This window comes from Pinus tabuliformis, chromosome 2_1 (genome assembly GCF_031772625.1).
Source record: "Pinus tabuliformis cultivar Carrire ecotype Pingquan chromosome 2_1, CPIR1, whole genome shotgun sequence".
NCBI classification, from domain to species: Eukaryota; Viridiplantae; Streptophyta; class Pinopsida; order Pinales; family Pinaceae; genus Pinus; species Pinus tabuliformis.
The window spans coordinates 940,721,969-940,743,737 of NC_142299.1; positions in this window are offsets into that span (position 1 = coordinate 940,721,969).

Consider the following 21,769-nt stretch of genomic DNA (forward strand, 5'->3'; position numbering starts at 1 on the left):
TTAGCAGGTTATCCTCAGTCACCCCGCCTTGGCTTTGTCCTTTTCTCTATTTTTTAGGGGCACCTTTCCCTTGCATCAGAGTCGTAGATCCAATGTGTCGCATATCCTTTTTAAACTTTTACTTAATCTTGATAGCGTATCGATACATTGTGTCGAGCGAGGAGATGTCCAATAACTCCATCTCATCTTAGATGTACTTATGTAGGAAGTCATGGTAATTCAATACCAAATGTCACTCAGAATCTTTAATACCCTACTTCATGCAAAGGGTATGAGAAACATTAGTAAACTCAAGCATGTCTTCATCCCTTCCCTACTGCAGCATGGTCCACTTTATGTATTTATCATCATAGCTCCTGATGGGGTATTATAGCTCCTTGATGGCATCCAGGAATGAAGTCGAAATGAGTGTGGCTGAAAATAGTGAGGATGTAATTTCTTCCGTCTTCTCACAGTAGTTTTCCCACCAATCCTTGACATGGGGGGCGACTTTGAGAAGTGAAAAAGTAACATTTTCCCATATAGAAAAATCATGAATGAAAAGATATCCTTGTAGTAGATTTAACCATTTATCTACAGTGTCTGCATCTATTTGACCTTAAAATATGGGGATGTCAAAGTTAACTTGTACCTTGAAGGGTGCGGCGCTTCCAAATTAGATGCTCGAAGGAGATGTGTCACCCTTTGGTAATTGTTGAAGTATATGGGAAAAATTGTCCATCATTGTGTTCCTCCATTGCTTGAGGGTTTCTTCGAGCAAGATTTTGAAATGGTCTCCTACCCCATCATATTTCTTCTCTTCCGCCATGGGAGGCCATCAAGATTTGTGATGCTAGTCTTGCAAATGTACAACTAGTTTGAGCCCTAACTCCTTATATCCCAACCTCGTTGGGGACATGCAAAGAAAAATAGAGAAAGAGAAGATCGATCTGATAACAGTAATTTGGCATTAAACATAGAGGAACAAATTATATATAAAAATATAAATACAAATATGCACTAGAAATAAAACTTCATTTCATTAATATCAAATACTGAAATATGCTTACAAACAGAATGGAAATAAAACTAGCTCAGGCTATGGCAGCTTCTCTAAAAGAAGATATGTCACAGCTGCATGCCTTCAAACTGTGTTAGAGTGAGGCTGAAGGGCCTATTTATTATTTGAAAACAAGGGAAAACACGAAACAACCAAAACCCTAACCCCAAGAGATTGAATTCCAAGAGTTTGTGGGGCCCATTGGGGTTAGTTGGGAAGCCAACTTTGAGCAGTGGTAACTTGGTCATATTATCTATGTTTCACATGTACTATACCTCGTTGGAAAATTCTATTCGAGTACTCCAGGATTTGTGGCAAGCTTGTGGTTATGGCTACGGGCCTGCTAGGGACCTCAAAAAAAACATCGTTTCGGGGTCAAAACTGCTTTGGAAGTTCAGTACCCAAAAACGTGCTAAAATAGTAAATGCTGCAATAAGAAAAGAAATGGATGAACTTGACTGGAGGTGGAGGTGAAATAGGCAGTTGGGCACCAATATTCACCTAGATCATGAAAATTATTATAAATAATAACACATATGCAGGAGCGGAGGCATGACGTTTACATTATTCCATAAATGGAAGTGTAGGTCTATAAATACATTTAAGATTGTATAAAAAAATAATAGAATTCTGGTAGTGAAGTCACGAACACAAGAACTAGGTACAAGAGAATCAGGCCTGGTAAAGGAACCAAATATCCTATGAACAATACAATTAAAACAGAACTAGAAACACCGAAGGAAAAAGGAAAACCTAATTGGGTTGTCGAATGATTACCTGTAGAGAACGAAATAAGAAAAATCAATATTTAATATATGATTATAACAATGGTAAAAAGGAAATATGATAATTGTGTAAAGGAATGAAGTGTTGCTTCATAATTACCTTTAGAAGGACTCAAACCATGCATCCTCCATATCAACTGCAATGGAACAAATATGTTAATACAAGTATGAGAAATATGTTAATTTCAATGGAAAAAGAGAATGTATAATTATATATAGGATATGAAGGTAAAAGCCTATGGAAACATTGTATACAACAAAGCGAAACATGAAAAAAAGAATGGTGATGTACGGAGAGAGAAACCAAGCTTTGTCTACACTAAATATAATTTGGAGAAATATAAAACCTACAAGAAAACAAAACAAGCAATTACACCTTTTAAAAGAAAACTAGATTTGTAAGAAAATTAGTTGTGAAGGTAAAAACTAGTTATAGTTATCTAAGTATGGTTTTCACTTTTCAACCCTTTTATATCTCATCAGAAACCCATATAGGATTAGATTTTGTATTAATGAAACCTAGTTGTGATGAAATCCAAAACCAAAATCACAAAATTGTTTCAGAAATTAAAAGAATAGGACCATATAAGACTATATAGTCAGTGCTTTGAAGCTATCGATCTATTTGTCGTTGCCAACACATGGCAAAAAACCAAATGGATAAGCATTCAAATAAGCCCATAACCAAGAATTGACTAAGCACTAGTTGAATCACTTCCTACAAACTTGAGTGGTTTTAAAATTAGATATAGGTTACATAACAATATATTCTACAGGAAAAAACTACAAATGAAGACCATAAAAATATTATCTTTATTATATAAATTCATATAGTTAAAGAGAACTTACCATGTAAGAGGAACCCCTAAGTTTAGTTGAGAGTACATTTTGGATGCTTAGGATAAAAACTACAAATACTTGAAGGTATAAACATTGATAACCAGGTGATGCACTAGGTAACAAAATCCCATTTTTAACCTTTGAAAAAATGTCAAAAATTGTCAGCGCAAGGCAAAATGACAAATGACATGGTGAAATTGATGATAGATGGTAGTAATTATCTTTCACAATAATCCTAAACATTGTGAACCATTGTTCAAACCTGAATAGATCACCAATGTAAATATTAGGGTTTGAATCTATTATCATGGAACAACAACCAATGAACACATGGAAGAGATTGAAACGCATCTCATTTCATGAAGGTTCTAGTAAGGTTAGAGAAATATACCACATACATCTGGAGGATATCGTATAGCACATATTAAACACAAAATACAAGGAAAACACCATATAATATATTTTGGTAGGGTTAATAAGTATTGGTAAATGTAGACTATGAAGTTGTTCATTAATGTTTATGGTTGTGTTGTGAATATGTTTGTAGACCAAGGTTTATTGTAGAGAAATGGAAAACAACTTTTTGATTTTAAAATATGAGACTATATATATATATATATATATATATATAGATATATATATATATATATATATATATATATATATATATATATATATATATATATATATATATATATAATAGAAAAGAAAATAGTGCAAACATTATACATGATAGATAAGAATTGAAATTAAATGATTATAAGCTCCATCCTTAGTTCATAAGGGAACTAGATTTATATAACATAGGGTAAAGAAATAAATATTTGATTGGTTAACAATATCAAGCAATATTTATAAATAGCACCACCCAAAATAAAATACAAAAACATATAGTCTACTAGTAACAATCAAGAACTAGGTTTTATTACTCACATAAGGATATAAGCTTTCATAGAAATGTAAATTTGATGTATATGGTGACTCTTCCTCGTGTCAATAAAAGAAAATAGTATCTATTAATTTTATTGGGAATTTAATTAAATAAGGAAATTAAAGGAATGTTTCTATGAAAGTAATTAATAAACAAATTATAATTTCCCTTTAAAAAAATAAAATAGTATATAATGGGGTCCATTACACTCACAACTTGCTTAGGATTCAATTCTAGGGCTATTAGCTCTTTATAATAATAGTGCATCATGAAATTCCTTTTTCTAGGCTTGAGAGGGTTCACCCCAAAATTTCCCCCATTGTAACCTTCATGAAACCTAGAAATCATCATACTTATAATTATAAATCAACAAATTTACATGGAGGCTCAATACTGATACATGGTAAAATACCATAGCTCATAAACTACAATGAAGTAGGAACATAGAAAGCATAATTTAAAGAAATTATCTTTCATTATATGAGATACTAGAAATTGATATTGGGACTCCAACTATTCACCCAACCTTACGAAGACTATATTGTAGCCTTTCTTGCATTCAACCACCCTTGAGAGAGATTCAGAACTTGAGGAGGAGTTCACAAAGGAAATAACCAATCAACATACAAACTTAAGGACTCGAGAGATACCACCATATCAGCCCTTTATATATAGGAAAGAATATCTTCAATGAGTCCACCCTATGCCAAGAGTTCAAAGCTCACTAAAACCAATTGTCAGGCCTATATCCAAGCATAGCAAGACGCCATTGACATCCTATAATTAGTAATACAAAGGAAATAACATCTCCACCTAAACCATGAGTGTAGATAACCTCTATCCTTCACCTTACAGATGTCCACTCAGTTCTTCCACTGTTTACACCCAAAAATATTTTACTCCTAGCCATGTCTCCTAGTCAACTTGTCCTTCCATGTTATCAGCCCAATGTAAGCTTTCCTCCTTAAAATATTGTTTGATTTATTGTTGTTCTTGTTCTAAATTATCTTCTAGCTCTAGTGTTTTTCCTCAACTCAACTTGCTTTTATCTACTATCCTTTGGGTAATCTTTTCTCAATGCCCCTCCTAATTTGGGTTGCTTACTAGAGAGAAATATCTCTGCACAAGTAATTCCTTTCTTTAATGTATTTTCCTTTTTTCTTGTTGACTTTCCTAAGAGGAGTATGGGCTAGTACTCCCTTTTCGTGGAACTCCATACACTTCCTCTAACTTGATAAAAATGTAGGCAACTCCATTTAAAGCACAACATACAAGCCATAACTGTAATTAAATAACCAATTTCATCCAATTTCACTATTAATATCTTCCCCAATGCCCTAGACATATGTCCCACTTCTCAGGAAATCAGTTGATGTTGTTTCCATAATTTATTTACAACAATAATTATAAATATTTACAAGAGAGGATTAACGAAATAGGGTTGTGACATGTATAGTGGTAATCTCAACTACAAAACATGAATATATGTTGGCCATTCATGCAACCAAGGAAGCAATATGATTAGAAAAACTTGTTTAGTTATTAGGTTGGTGTAATGAGTTGTATGCATACATTGTGACATTCAAAGTTCAATCTTCCCCATGGAGAACCCTTTTTCTCATTCTAAGATAAAGCATCTTTAATTTTAGTATGATTTTCTGAGGAACATTGTTCAAGAAAATAATTCGATGTTGATGAAATTAGACACCATGAAGAATGGTGCAAATTCAATAAAACAAATTGTGAGAATTGAGAATGTTTCTTAATGTACATAAACTATGGCCATTAATCCACTAGATCAATGATCACGTAATCATGTGGCCCCTAGTATGTAAATTAAACAACAAATTGAAATATGGTGGGTGTGTGCTATATTCTTTGCACATCGTATAGTAGGAGTGAGGATGACATGGGGGAGTAAAAACGGGACGGTATCCCTTGTGCATAGGCCCAAATGGCCTTGTGCAGAGGCACTGAAGGGGCCCATAAAAATAAAAAACCTCGATATGTTTTATTAAGAGTTTTTTATAAACTGTGTTTTCTCAACATGGTTTTCAACTTTAACGTTTTTCATGGCATGTGATTTTGTGGTCCGTGATAATGAAAGTATGGTTAAGGAACTATAGTTTTATGTTAATTCAAGGTTGAAATATTGGGGCTATATATTGTATTGTAACACAATAGAGAAATATAATACTAAGAGAAATATAAGGTGTGGGATTTGAAAAGTCTTTCTACTTTCCTTGATTTAGATTTCCAAAGGTAAAATATACGTTTTAAATATGTCTGTTTGACATTGCAACCTTTATATTTTTATTAAGTCTATGTTTGCAACTATCAATTGTATAGCGTTAAAACCAAAATATATCATCAATGTCTAAATTCCTATTTAGAGTCATCACAAGAACATTATTAAGGATGGAATTAGGAATATTTTTATGATATTTAGTTTATTATATTTTATATAGGAACTTCTATAACATAATTTTTCATAATATCTCATAAATTTATCGACACGTTTTAAAATTATAATTTTCACTCTAAAATTTTTCTTTAGATCACTTTCATTTGTGATCTACTTCCAAATACCAAAGGTCACCATAAGGTTTTTTTTAAATATCTAGTTTTGTGATTTTCACTTGATACAAGTTTCTCCGCATAACTAGAACATGGCCAAATTCATCCATTACACTTTCTAGAATATTTGACAAGTATAGAATTAAGATTCCTTTGAGTTTGGTAGTGATCGTGCTTGCACTTTGTTCATATTCTACTGGATTATGTGTATTCACAAGCTAGCAAAGCTTCATCTATTTTGTAGTTTTCTTTCACGCGCATTCGGTAGATTAACCTTAAAAAAAAGGTAAAATTAGATTTTTTTTATTAGATATTTTTGGATTTTTCAAGATGTATTTCCCCACTTATTGCTTCAACTTTGAAAAATTTTGGAAATTCCTCTACCTTAGGAGGCATTTTGAGGCTATGTCCTTTTTTTTTGTATATTTTATCTCTTCCAGTAATATTTCTAATTGATTCATATTAACTTGAATGGAACAATATGACATTTAGATATCTTTCATCATGCTATGATACAAAAATATAAATTCAAAATGAAGGGAATTTAAATTAGAGCCTATCTAATTTCTCGTTAATGAGATAACATTAGAAAAAAAATTAAAACCATTATTTATACATTTTAATTCATCAAAGGGAAGAACCAATATGTCTTATGTTGACATCTTGGAATTGGTTTTGTCTTATCAACTATTCAATTCTACATGGGATTGTCGATATCCAATTCTATATAAATTTTCCTTGCTTTTGTTCCAATGATACTTGTCCTTCTCCTTTCATTTTTATGACAACTTTATCTTATGTATTCTAGTATTTTTCATAGCTTTCTATTCTTTATCGCATACTAGACAAGGAGATTATATACTAACATTTTTTTAATCCAACCTTAGCAATAGAGGCATCAAATGTTGGAGGAATTTGTAAGTATATTCTATGAATTTGTAAGGATATTTTGTGATCTTAAGTTTTTGATGATGTCTCTTGGATTCTCCCCTCTTTCTTTCTATGAATAAGGGGACCTATATTAGTATTCTCTTTGTAAATGTTGAGCATATTATATATTATATGAAAAAGTTAGTTTTGGCCAAATGTGTCATCCATAGAGTTTTTGTAGAAGTCAATCATCTAAAATGTTTCCATTGTGAGGATGTTGTGATATTTCTGCCCTAAGTTAATATTATGTGTGAGAGTGATAGAATTGATGTGGAAGACCTATAAAAAAAGGGAATAGTTTACTTACCACACTTATTTTCCACTCATTACAAACATTCTAAAGTTTACTTAACTAGTTATGAAAGACTATACATAAATAGTAGAAGGACCTAACCAAAATGAATATATTGTACTAACAATGGTTCATGATGATAAGTGCCAAATATTTGTTCCTCAAGCATTAGTAGTTCTGATGCACTCCATTTAGTGGTTTTCATAGCTTCTACTATGTTTTCTTGAGTCTATCTTGGATATCTTTTATATCAACAAGTGATATTTCAAGGAATTGTTGCACCTCCCCAAACAACAACAAAACAATATATTATATGTGTTTGTCAAATAATTTCTTGAATTTCCTTATGACTCCAACATGGATTTAGCCCCTTTATTAACCAATGTTTATGAGAACTTATATTATATCAACTTTGTGTGATGATAATAAGTTGTGGATAATATGATAAGTAGAAATCTATAATATCGTATTCAAAAATACCAATAACCTATATATCTTTTTCCTGGTATCTAGATATAGAAAGAAATAGTGAAAATACGGAGAGCAAAAAAGGGAAAAGAAATGAATAGTTAAAATTGTGAATACATAATCACTTGATTCAAAATATCATGGGGAAACCTAAGGGCCTTTCTTCCAAATTAGTGAATGGAATCCTTAGTAAACCTATTAGTATAAAGTAGTATGCATAACTTAGTGCATTTTAAATTGAGCATGTACTAGCATTGAACTAGCCAAGTACACAATGACATTAGCAATAGCAAGTTGAGGTAAAATGTTCTAACACATAGAGATGTATACAAAAAGAATATAGGATGATGAAAGTAGAGCATGCATCTAATAGGGTAAAATGAATTAATTTTCTACTAAAAATAATTATTCTAATTAAGGGTTGATGTAGTCAAACTTAAACACTAGTAGGCTATCGGGTTGTGTTATAACTGGGCCACTAGGAGGTAGAGGCATTCGATTCGTTCGACATAATTTTGTTCCATTGTTGAGAAAAGATAGCCAGGAGTTATAGGATGTAGAGTACATAGAGATGATCTGTGCACTGTGGCAGCTCTCGGGCCACATACATTACTTGTTTATATCTGCATCCATATTTCCAGACAGAGAAAGAGAGCGAAGCTGCTTCACCTTCCATTTGGGTTTTCTCCTGAAAGGATTTCCCAGAGAGAATATCTTGTGTCTTATATGTTAGTGAGCTTGTTTTATTTATTCTCTACTTTTCTACATAATTTATATTTGTATGCATGCACTAATTACAACAAAATCTATAGATATAAAAATTAAATAAAACCGTAATAGTGTAGAATATCATACTTTTAATATAATATTATTAGATCCATTGTGACGAATTGTCCAATGGAATATCCATGGAAATTTATAGATAATTTGGTATCAAAGCAGGTTTATTTGGGTATTTTGTGGAGATTATAGGGATCTAGATCGGTGGCACCGAGAATTGTAAAACCCTAATCATGGGTGACGAAGCTATAAACTAACCTCATGATCCTACAGAGGTGAGGTTTTCATGGCTCAAAGAATAATTTGGAGATATAAACCGCAATTTCAACCTCCTCATGGTGACCCTAAGAAATTCACTGGAGATATTTGGAGATCAAGGCGGTTCGAATGCAGAGGACAAATCAGAAGGGGGATTAGGAGATTAGGAATACACATATAACTAATCAAAGAAAGAGATCAAAAAAGATCAACCCAGTTCGAGTGTTGTGAACCAATCCCTATTTAACGTGGAAGAAAAAGTTGATATCAAGCCATATCACGGCAAGGTCAATGCTCTGAAGCTAAAGCACTAGTTGTAGCAACTGGAAGTTTATTTTTGTATCAATCAGATTGAGGAAGGGCAGAAGATCTCATTCATGCAGCTGAAATTGGAGGGCGATGCACTAAGTTGATGGGAGAGCCACAAGGAAACCCTTAGGTTGGAGGGAGAACCTATAGTGACTAACTGGGAGGATTTCAAAACCATAATTAAGTCATAGTTTTATCCCATGGGGTACATGGAAGATCAGTGGATCTAGTGGCATTACTTCTAGAAAAATTCGGGCCAAAGCACGTAGGAGTACACCACAGAATTCAGAAAGATGACTATAATGTTGGTTATCTCTCCAAAGAACCCATATGTACTCCTCAAGTACATCTACATGAGAAAGCGATTTTTTCAAGCCTAAAAAGGTGGATGAGGCTTGTGTATAGGCACGTTACATGGAGAACATAGGCCTGGAAAGAGCACAATCAAGTGGATCGAAGAAAAAGGAGCAACAAGATGCATCTAAGGATTGGAATAAGAGGCATAAAGGGGGAAAGGATAAAAAGATGACAACCACAACAAATGAGTGAAAAGATCATAGCAACCAATGCAACATTGATGGCCATATAGAGGAGCGGTGCTAGAAATTGCATTCAGAGTTAAACCCAAAGAACAAGAAGAAAGATAATAAGAAGAAGAATCTCATGGCCACTGATGCGAGTAACCAAGTTGAAATATTCTCAGGCATGGATGAGAATATCATTTGTACGTTAGTGTAGACAGAGGTGAATCTGAGTAGCCTTCAACAACATGAAGAAAAAGAAATGACCAAACTCTTCCATGTAAAGATATAGGTCAAGAAGATGAAGATTGTTGCTCTATTTGACTTAGGATCGCAGGGAAATATCATTGCAGTAGATTTGGTCAAAAAGTTGTGGTTGGAAGTTCGTGATCATCCAAAACCATATCCACTGGGATCGGTATATAAGGATGTAGAGCTAAAGGTAACAAAACAATGTAAAATTAGATTTTCTATCAGTTTTGAGTTTATTGATGAAGTAAATTTGGATGTGGTTCCCATTGATGTATGTGGAGTCGTGTTTGGGAGTCCATACATGTACATGCATGATACAATATTCATGAGGAGAGAAAAACAGTAGCGACTCATAAAGGATGGAAAATTATTCATCATCAATGCGCACAAAAGCAAGTAAAAAATTTCACTGGTAAGTGCCAACCAAGCCAAGAAATTGATCAGTTACAATAAGAAGTATGTTTGATTATTTTTAAGAGAAAATCAGTGTGTAGAGGAGTCAATAAGAGGCAAGGAATCCTTAGAGGGGTGTACTAAGAAACAAAAAGAACAATTGGAGGAGTTGTTACAGCCATACAAGGATGTGTTCCAAGATCCTAAAGGGCTACCCCCTAAGAGAGAAGTGGAGCACGAGATCCAGCTATTGCCAGACTCCCCATTGCCAAATATTGGGTTGTACAGGAAGTTTGTTATAGAAGCAAGTGAGGTGAAGAAACAGTTTCAACAACTACTGAAACAAGGTGTCATTCGACTGAGTACATCACCATGTGGGTCACCCATCATCATTGTGCCAAAGAATGATGGGACTTGGTGGATGTGTATACATTACAAGGCATTGGGTAAAATCACACTCAAGAATAGATACCCCTTACCCAAGATAAACGATCTACTAGATCAGTTGCAGCAAGCAAAGTATTTCACTAAGATGGACTTGAATTCTGGATATCACCAGGTTCAAGTCAAGGAAGAAGAGACATGGAAGACCACCTTCAAAAGTAGGCAATGTTTGTATGAGTGGTTAGTTATGCCTTTTGGCCTATGTAATGCACCAACTACATTTATGAGATTAATGAATGATTTATTGCACCCATTTATAGATTCATTTGTTATTGTCTATTTGGATGATATACTGGTATATAGTGCTACCTAGGAGGAGCATATTTCACATTTGGTGCAGGTGTTGGAAACATTGAAGAAACACCAGCTACAAGCAAATCTCAAGAAGTGCAAGTTTGTGCAACAGTCTTTCGTGTATTTGGGATATGTGATTGTTGGAGGAGAATTGAAGATAGATCCTTCCAAGATCGAGGCCATCATGAAATGGCCAGTGCCTACTAATGTTACTAAGGTTAGGAGCTTCATTGGAGTAGCACAGTGCCTGAGGAAATTCATAGCCTTGTTTTCAGTGATAGTAATATTGCTCCACGCCATAACAACAAGTGACAAGAGTTTCCAGTGGTGAAAAGGGTAGTAGAAGGCTTTCGATGAGTTAAAGAATAAAATCAGTGTAGCAATACTTCTAACATTAACAAACTTGCAATGACCCTTTAAAGTGGAGACAGATGCGAGTTGGTATGCTATGGGAGTTGTCTTGATGCGAGGAAGGCTCATTTTCTACCATTTTGAAGTATTTCATGGGGTAGTTCTTAACTACGCTACATATGATAAAGACCGTTATGCGATGGTGCAATCTGTGAAGAAGTGAAATCACTATATGATGGAAAAGGAGAAAATAATCCACACATATCACCATTAGTTACAGTACTTGCCAACCCAGAATAAGCTACAATAGACCAGGAATTAGAAGTGGATGTGGTTTTTACAACAATTTCTTTTTGTGATCAAGTATAAGAAGGGAAACATAAATAAGTTGGCCAATATTCTCTCAAGGCCACCAACTTCAAAGATTACAACTTTGTGGACTCTTATGCACATGAAGCCATTCACCCATGATGAATATAGAGAGGCATATTTAGAAGATGAGGACTTAAAGGAGGTGTATCAACAATTGTAGAGTCAGAGTCATGTGCAAGATGACAAGAACACCGTTGACTACCATATACAGGATGGGTTATTCTACAAGCTGGATAAGTTATGTATTCCTAAAGGTGAGTTCTTGCAACTAATTAGAGAGGCTAACACCTCCATGCTTGTAGGGTACTTCGATGTAGGGAAGACCGTGGCTAACTTGGAGAGATATGTGTATTTTCCCAAGATGCAAGAAAAATTATTTATGTTCATAAGAGGATGTATTCTTTGTTGTACCAACAAGCCTCGCAATAAGAAGCATGGTCTCTATCATCGCTTACATGTACCTACTCGTGCTTAGGAAAATATTTCCATGGAATTTGTGGGAGGTTTGTCGACAACAAGGAAGGGACATGACTACCTGTTTGTGGTAGTTGACAGGTTCAGCAAGATGCATGTTCTAATGCCTTTTAAAAATACCATAATCGGACAAGAAGTAAGAAATATGTTCTTTGGACAAGTCTAGGTACACTTTGGGATACCAAGGAGCAACATTTCATGCAGGGATACTAGGTTTCTCAATGCATTCTAGACTACATTGTGGGAGAAGATGGGCAGGAAGTTGAAGAGATCTACAACATTCCATCCATAGACAGATGGGTGGACAGAAAGTCAACATGACTTCGATGCAACTTCTGAGGGGTTACAACCAAAAGTATTTGAAGACTTGGGATGAAAATATGGTATACATACAACATTGTTATAACAGAGAAATCCACACTTCTACAGGAAAGTCCCCATTTGAAACTTGTTTCAGATATTTTCTGCCTTCACCTTTGGATATTGCATATGGGAAACAAGGAGGAGTGAAGGAAGACCTTACAAGAGATGCTTTGAGGCCTGAAAAATTTATATAGAAGATCAAGAAGATCCATATAAAGGTATCAGAAACACTAAATAAGTTGCAGGAGAAGTATAAGGCCAGACATGATCAACAAAAAACATAGGCATCATTCAAGGTCAAAGATAGAGTATGCCTACAGTTGAAAAAGGAGAGGCTGCAAGGGCCTAGTAAGAAAATCAAGGCTCTAAGGTATGGTACCTTTGAGATGGTGGAAAAGGTGGGTGATAATGCCTATTGACTTAGTTTACCACCATATATGCACATTTACTCACTTGTAAATGTAGAGAATTTGAAGCTCTATGAGCCTTCCATGCTTGATCACGAAGAGGAACAGGTCCTACCTTCTATGGAGGATTTGGTACGAGACGCTTAGGCAAAGTTGATAGAAGATACATTTTTGCAGAAGAGGTCCAGAACTACAAGACAAGGGAAACAAGAACTTTGGAGGATTAGGTTGAAGGAAAAACTTATAGATAAAGCTAAATGGTACATCAGAGAGAATGTGGAGGAAACATTTCCTCACCTCATTCAGTAAAACCTTTTGGGGACCAAAAGCCTCCTAAAATGGGGAGGTGTGATCCGAGTTGGATCATTATATTGTTTTTCATCGATCTCGATGCATTTGGAGTGGAAAAAGCGGAGGAATCAACTCACAAGACCGTTTTTACTAGCGGGACCCAGTGTGGCAAAACTGGGTCCGAAACCCTCTGGGAGTGTTTTCAGGCATCAAACGATCTTTTTTTGGGGGTAAATCTTTGTCGCCTAAGCGCCACACCTTTTCTATTTTGACGATCTATCCAATGAAATATCCACGACAGTTTACAGATCATATAGATACAAGTGGTAAAGCTACAATAAAATATAAAAATCCACGTGGATATGTTTCTTTGTGTTTAACAATTTTGACCATTGCAACCTATTATTCAATGGCAATGCTACTGGAAAAATAATCAAAGCTGAATAATACCTTATTTAAAACAACATTTTGGTGTGTAAAAAAAAACCAACCCAAAATGAAATAAGGTTACACTAATTATAAATAGAAACATAAACACAAAAAAATAATGTTAACTTAATGTCATATCATAAGATGTTCTTACACATAAATTGTCACGTTAATGGTTATTGTGAAGATAACCAAGTTAAGCTATAAAAATCGGAATAGTTGTAATAAAAATAATGCCAAATATATAGAGATGTATATGTAATGTATTGAGACCTAACATATATCCATCTTAAGTCTCGATGAGAGGAATCAAACCTCTAGATGTGTGAACTCTTCCTCAAGTTTTGAATTCAAGAAATTTTCATTCTGAGAAATTTAGTCCTTCTCAATATTTTATAAATCTAAACTTAAAATAAACCTATGGTGATAAACATCTTCAAATAAAAGTCATACAAAACTTACTTAAAATAAATCTATCGTGATAAACATCTTCAAATAAAATTCATACAAAACTTACTTAAAATAAATCTATATTCGTAATCAACTTCAAATAAAATTCAGATAAATACAAATAATAACAACATTAACAACACACAAAGAAAATAAAATCTTTATATTTATAAATTATACTCACTTTCAAAATTAGCCATACAAATTTCAAGTTATAAATGCTATTTTTTAGAGCTTTTCTTTTAAGAAACCCATTAGAGCATTGCAACAACTGATTCTACCATGGCTTATCCTAAAATGTGGCTTGGATAGTATAATAAAAGATTAAAAGTAAAAATTAAACTTGATTACATAACATGAAATATTATAGTTAATTCTTATAAATGGTACCAACATGATCCCTATCAAATATTTATTATATTTATTGCGGGTATGGTATTATACATTCAAATTTTGTTTTAACTAGGTATTATGTTGTTTTGAACATACATATTTTTCAGTTTCTTTATAGTTTAACATTATGGATTGAATTTTATTAGTTATTATTAATATTTAAAATTATTTATTTTACATATTTTACAATGATTGCTATTGTAGTCTTTGCCCAATACAATGTTATGATATAAAATATATGAGGTTGAAAGGCCTTCATGTAATGGTCCAATCAAATGTTTCAAATATATATATATATATTTGAAGTTAAACATTATAAGTTTCATTGGTGAATACTAAAGTAATAATGGTTAACAAGAAAACAGAATATTAGAGTCACGCCTTGCCAAGGACTAATAAAAACATTATTAAATCTTATTAACCATTAATAAATTAAAATGTAATTCAATCAATTTATAATATTTAAATTAATTCTATAATAAATATTATTAATTAACAAGTTAAAAAATAATAAATATTGGTAGTTAACAAGTTTAGAATTTCACTAGTTGAATTAAATAAGTTTATTCATAAACAAATACAATGGATGAATTCATTAATAATTAAGTGAAAAATTATTCCAACCATAAATTTGTATTTAATATATATTAAAAATAGTTAGACACTTAAAAAAATTAATATCGATTCATTTAATAATTATATAATTATTTTAAAATAAACACCACTTATTTATATTACCCATATATTTATTGTTTGTTACAAACTTTAGTTTAAGCGTAAGAAAGTGAAATGAATGTTAAGAAATAAATTAAATAATAATAAATTGAAATGGTTATCAATTCAGACAACAAATAACTAAGTAAAAAAAACGAACATCCCTTTTTAATATTTATATTTTTTTAAGAATATATTCAACCTATGTTTCATTGATATATCTAGCAAGAACAACTATCCTTTAAAATATATCTATCTATACATTACACAAAAAATGTAAAACCTTTTAGAAAACCTTCTCAACAAAAACACCATCACATTATTCCTGTCCTTGGGTAGGATTGGATTTTCCAATGCCATAATGCAGAATTACAATTAATAAAATACCTCAAACTACCAACCAGTAAAACCTAAATTGACACTGTTTTAATCTTTAAGGCTAACTTGAATTCAATATTTTTACTAATTACATTGTAAGGCACTCCATTGGAAAAACTCCACTACGCTGCCACTCTATATCGTTTGACACAAAATACCTCAAATTACCAACCAGTAAAATCAAAACTATCTCAATTTTAATCTTTAAGACTAACTTCAATTCAATATTTTTACTTTAATTACATTGTAAAACATTCCTTTGGAAAAATACCCCCTAGGTTGCCACTCTACATCATTTGACAACATTCGATAGATTGTTACATGATTGAAAGATTTTCGATCCTTGGATCCCACCACTTAATCCCACTTGAAATGTTAACTGAATCCTTCATCTATGCCATCTATGCAAATTATGTTCAATGGTTGGTATATAATTCTATATTTTCCTGGTGCTAAACTTGTCTTCTTCCATATCAACGTTAACTGAACTGCTTCTTACTAGAAGATATCAACTTCTTGGAATTTGGATTTCTTCGATAAATAGTGACAATTCACCACCTCTCAGGTAAGCATTGTAAACTTACTTCTTCATATTCAAGGAAAGAGCTTGTATGTGGTTTTGTCATTGTTCTGTAAGGCTAAGAAAATCAAGGCAAGTGCAAAGATTCTAGCATATGAAGATTTATCTTATTAGTCCCTGCCCGTAGGACCGCAGGGACTATAGCAATCGGTTTCACCGATAAGCATTAGTCTGACACTCAAACCAATGCATGTTTTCCCATTTTAAGCAAAGTCCGTTTATATTAATGAAATACTTTTTATTTTTTAAAACTGAACGAAATCAAATATTTATTTTTAACCAATCAAAGGTTTCAAATGATTCATCGTCTTATTTGGCCTCAAACCTAGGCATACAGGCTCAAAAGTTAGGAAAAAGTTGGGAGAGGTACAGGTAATTAAAACAAGTTCACACCTGCATGAAGTAATGCTATGTTTGCCTTAGCATTAATTTGCAACATTTAATGTTATCTTCTTTGAATGCAGATTACGGTTGATACACTATGGTTTAAGTTTGAATGCAGATTACGGTTGATACACTATGGTTTAAGTCTAATGCCGTCAGCTGCCAGGCGTTCACCCTTCCAGTTGCTAAGTGGTCTCTCCCACGACCGTTGATTTGAGAGGCGTGATCCAGCGGTCCACCATGGAACTATGGCTAACCACCCAGAGATGCCCCCCGAATATGGCTCTGCAAAACCCTAAGTCCGTTGGGGTTGCATTCTGGCTGGCAGGAAATCCGTCTCTCCGACTATGTCTAGCGGTGAACCTGACCAACGCATCGAGCCCAACTGCTATTGCAGCGATATGTTCGCCATTATTACCAGATTACTGCCTTCCAGACACAGGTGAGATTTATTGTTTACAGTGAGTTAATTGAAACTGCTCAGGTTAAATTTCCATGGGCCTCATACATCTAATTTGTTTACTTAACTAATTTTTGATGCCCCCCGAATATGGCTCTGCAAAACCCTAAGTCCGTTGGGGTTGCATTCTGGCTGGCAGGAAATCCGTCTCTCTGACTATGTCTAGCGGTGAACCTGACCAACGCATCGAGCCCAACTGCTATTGCAGCGATATGTTCCCCATTATTACCAGATTACTGCCTTCCAGACATAGGTGAGATTTATTGTTTACAGTGAGTTAATTGAAACTGCTCAGGTTAAATTTCCATGGGCCTCATACATCTAATTTGTTTACTTAACTAATTTTTGGCTTCTTACATCTGCCTGCAAGCAATGTGATTGTTGCGACATCAAATGCCTCTATTCTTGGATTCTGGTCCTAGCCAGTGAAGAGCGAAGCCCTAGCCAGTTAAGTGTGAAGCCCTATCCAGCGTGCAATTCCCACAGCTTCCGCTATGTGCAAACTCCGTCAAAGTTTGTCAATCTTGAATCCCTTAACGACAGGGTTGGCCCTGGCGATCGCTTCATGACCAGCGGCCGTCTAGCCATAGTATCAGCCATTCTAACGCATAACAGGTTATTCTCCCAGCCATTTTGTTCGACCAGGAGCAAGCTGTTGTCCGTGTTCCTAAGGCCAAAAAAAAAGCTGTCAATTAAGTTCATCGTCCATCAGTTAGCATTCAAAAACCCTTTGTTTTTGTGGAAGCCTTCAAGAAACAAAAGACTGTAGAAGGGGCACAGGCAATTGATGCAAATATGCAAAAGGAGTTTTGGAGAGGGGTAGAGAATCCAGTGCAGTTCGCGGTCGCTCAGTCGAGTACCATGGTGACCTCTGCGAAGGCTCTTTTGGTGGATGTCTCTACAGGACCTAATCATATGGCATTGATTATCCAGACTAGCAAGGGCACTTCAATACATGGTTACACTGTCTCAAAATCTTGCCAGAGGCAAAGAACATGGATCACTACGCACTTGCAGATCCACCTTCATTACAGCCGTCACTTCGAACAGAGTACTTGCAGACCTCAGTAAACTAACTGCGTCAACAACAAAGGTTCTTTCATAGTGCACAAAATATATATTATAATTCTTTATTTGTTGTTCTCCTAAATTATGCTCGTTCATTTAATGTCCTCTTAGCATTTTTTATTACAATATCTAACGCTAAACCTGTACTGAAACATGGACCAGGTTAAAGGAATGTTGACGATAGCAAACATACATGCAGAACCTTTTGTTACAATCTGCAACAATTGCTCTCTGCCCGCGGATACATTTGGAAAAGTTTTCATGGATCAACTTAATTGTTCCACATGCAAAAAGTTAACCACATATCGACACAGTTTACAATTGAATTGCATTATCCAAACAGAGGCAAATGTTCAGTACAAGTGCATTCTAAAAGACAGTTTGCTACTAGAACTTTGTCCATCTTTAACAGGTCTGAAATATGAAAAATATCTAGAAGATGTTGCTGATGTTACATACAATTTACGAGATTTCCACGTACACAGCAGCTTTCTGTTGGATAGTTCGGATGTCATTGTCCGTACAGATTGACATATTTTACCCTCTGTAGGATTTGACTTTTTCAGTTTTCATGGTTTATTTCTCTCCAATCAGAAGCACACGCTAGGAGTGCCTCATCTCCTAGATGGCTTCATAGGCACAGTTGATGTATATAGTCACTATAGTCACTTTCAGATGTACATTTAACGGTTACAACTAATGTTCTTGTTCTTGTAATAATTAAGCTACATTGTATTTGTATTCAAATTACCTATTGTAGATCGTTTGCGTTAATGCAATACTTGGGTAAAAAGGGGCTTCTGCATATGTAAGTTTTCTTACAGCTTCTTTGACAGAGACCTGGCCCATCTGGTTTGTGCTCTTCTTTGCTCCCTTGGAAATTTCTTCATGGTTTAGAAAAAGAAGCAGTTATGGATTATCATGGTTTAGAAAAAGAAGTAGTTATGGATTATCATGGCGATTTTTGTATTTTCTTTAAATTATGCTTCAGCATTGTCCTTTTGTGGGTTTGATGATGTTTGCATTTGTCCTTCATGTTGCAGAAAGTTTGGCTGCTTTAATGAAGCAACTTTTTGTTACGGTCCCAAGAATTTCTGATTATAACTTCATCCAATTTGTCATCATCATCTGCATGTTTTCAGATTTCCGTTTTCTGCGTGCAATAAAACCACGGTCACTTTTGATCCATATTTAATGTAAAATGACTTTTCTTACTGAGCAAAACCCATATCTTCAATTGTGACCTATCTCTAATTTATTGCATGTGTGGGCTGCTCAATGGAAAATGGGTATTAGCAATTAGTTTGAGATTCTATTATTTGTCTTGGGTGCAGTTCAGTCTATATATATGTGTGTTTTGGTTTTTCGTTTTAATACACTGTAATAGAAAATAGGTGTGTCAGTTACTTGTCTTTGATATATTTGATCAAACTCTAAATAATAGTAATTACAAGAGTGTTATAGATTGGTTTAAGGCTGAAGTGTAATACTCTATGGCAAAGGGATTGACAAAGTGAGTCTCTAGAGATCTTATTGCATGAAGTCGTGAAATGTTGATTGAAATCCTCCACCTTTTCCTTCTTCTCCATCTTGATTAGGTTAACTTGCTTGAGAAGAGCAAAAGCTGATTTTCCTTCATCAAATTTTCTAAGAAAAGCCCTCTCAAAGGCATGGGTTTAAGGCTGAAGTGTAATACTCTATGGCCAAGGGATTGACAAAGTGAGTCTCTAGAGATCTTATTCCGCAAAGTCGTGAAATGTTGATTGAAATCCTCCACCTTTTCCTTCTTCTCCATCTTGATCAGGTTAAGTTGCTTGAGAAGAGAAAAAGCTGATTTTCCCTCATCAAATTTTCTAAGAAAAGCCCTCTCAAAGGTATAAGGAAACAACAAGTAGATTATAGTACCATGTGGATGCTTTTTTCTCAAAGGTATAAGGAAACAACTTGCAGACCACATCCTCGTGTTGTACATTCATCAGACATAAGGATAGGTAGAAATTCTTTATGTCGTCGTCATGAGTGACAAATTTTTTAGGATCATAGTTTGCGAAGAACCTCTTCGGTCATCTCTGAAAAAAAAGGAAACTATTAGGATTTTCAGTAGTATCTTTAAGTTATTTGTATAATGCATCAGTGCCTCAGTGATGTTATGTTGAATGGAATTTCTGCTAGCACATGACCAATTGAAGTTCTTATGGCACAGAACTGCGCTGGGCTTAAAGTTAGAATATGCATGCTTCATTGTTTTATATGAAGATGTTTGTGAATTTGCTTTTTCTTTGATTCCGTGCACACTGCTGGATATTGCAGGTTTATAATGTATACATGGGGAGTAAAGTCCATGATGACCCAGAGATAACCTCACTCCATATTTGTCTGTCATTTCTCTATACTTCTATCATCATGTTTCTTTAAATAAACGTTCCAATTGTGCCTTTTACGTACATGCTTTTTCAAACTTTACATTTTTATTACCATCGGAGAACAGAAAATGAAACTAGCATTACTATTTCAATAAGAAATACCATTATAGCTTAGTATTCACAAGGGATAGATTGAGCTTGTTAATTTTGTGGTTGACAGAGCAGGAAATGTGTGTTGCCCATACACTGCTTAAAAGAATGAAAATCTTGACATTGATTGTGAATGACGGCAAGGTTTCTTACATGAAAGCTGTTTGTTTTTCTTAGTATGTTCTGAATCTATTGCAACTATGATATTCTTCTTCAAAGTATTATTCTACCCCCCCTCCTTTGATGAGTTGTATGCTTAATTTTGATTGTTTGTATTTGTTAATATTTCCATATATAAACTAGTGCTGCTAATGGTCATCTAAGTTAATTTCTTGAGGATTCTTCCGCTCTAAGAACTTCTAAGCTTGTTAAGTTATGCCTCTAGTTAGTTAGTGCACAGAACAGGATAAAAGCATGGACAAGTTAAGGCTCACATTTATTTGCACTGCAGTGAAAGAATAGAGTCAACAAGGGTCCAAAAGGTTTTGCAATATTTGACGTGGATGTTAAATCAAAAGGATTATCTTGGATCGATCTACCAAAAGTTTGAGGCCATCTGCATGGAGGTGGATCAAAATTCTCCTATTTTACTACAAGTGAGAATCTTAGACTTCAGTCTTAACATTTACATGTCATTTTGGACATGTCGATTTTATCAGTAGCATCTGCATATTATGATTTTCATTAGTTTTTTTGAAGAGAAATTGCTGGTATAATATCCAGTTACTACCATTTTTGTGACTATTTCTTTTGATTTCCTGTATGGTGTCTTCTTTCTAATCCATATATCTAAGTAGGAGTTTGCTGGTTCCGAAAGGTTATACTGTAGTTTATTTTAGTCTTTAGGTTTACTATTGGAAAGTCAATATTTACATACACAATACGGTGAAAGTGACAGTTTTTTTAACATTACTATTTTTGCAGGAGACAACGAAGTATGTTGAAAATCAAGTCGTTGTAGTTGGTACAAATGTGTGGAAAATTTGTGAAGAAGTCATTCAGGATATCCTTCCACCAGGTCCCGACTCT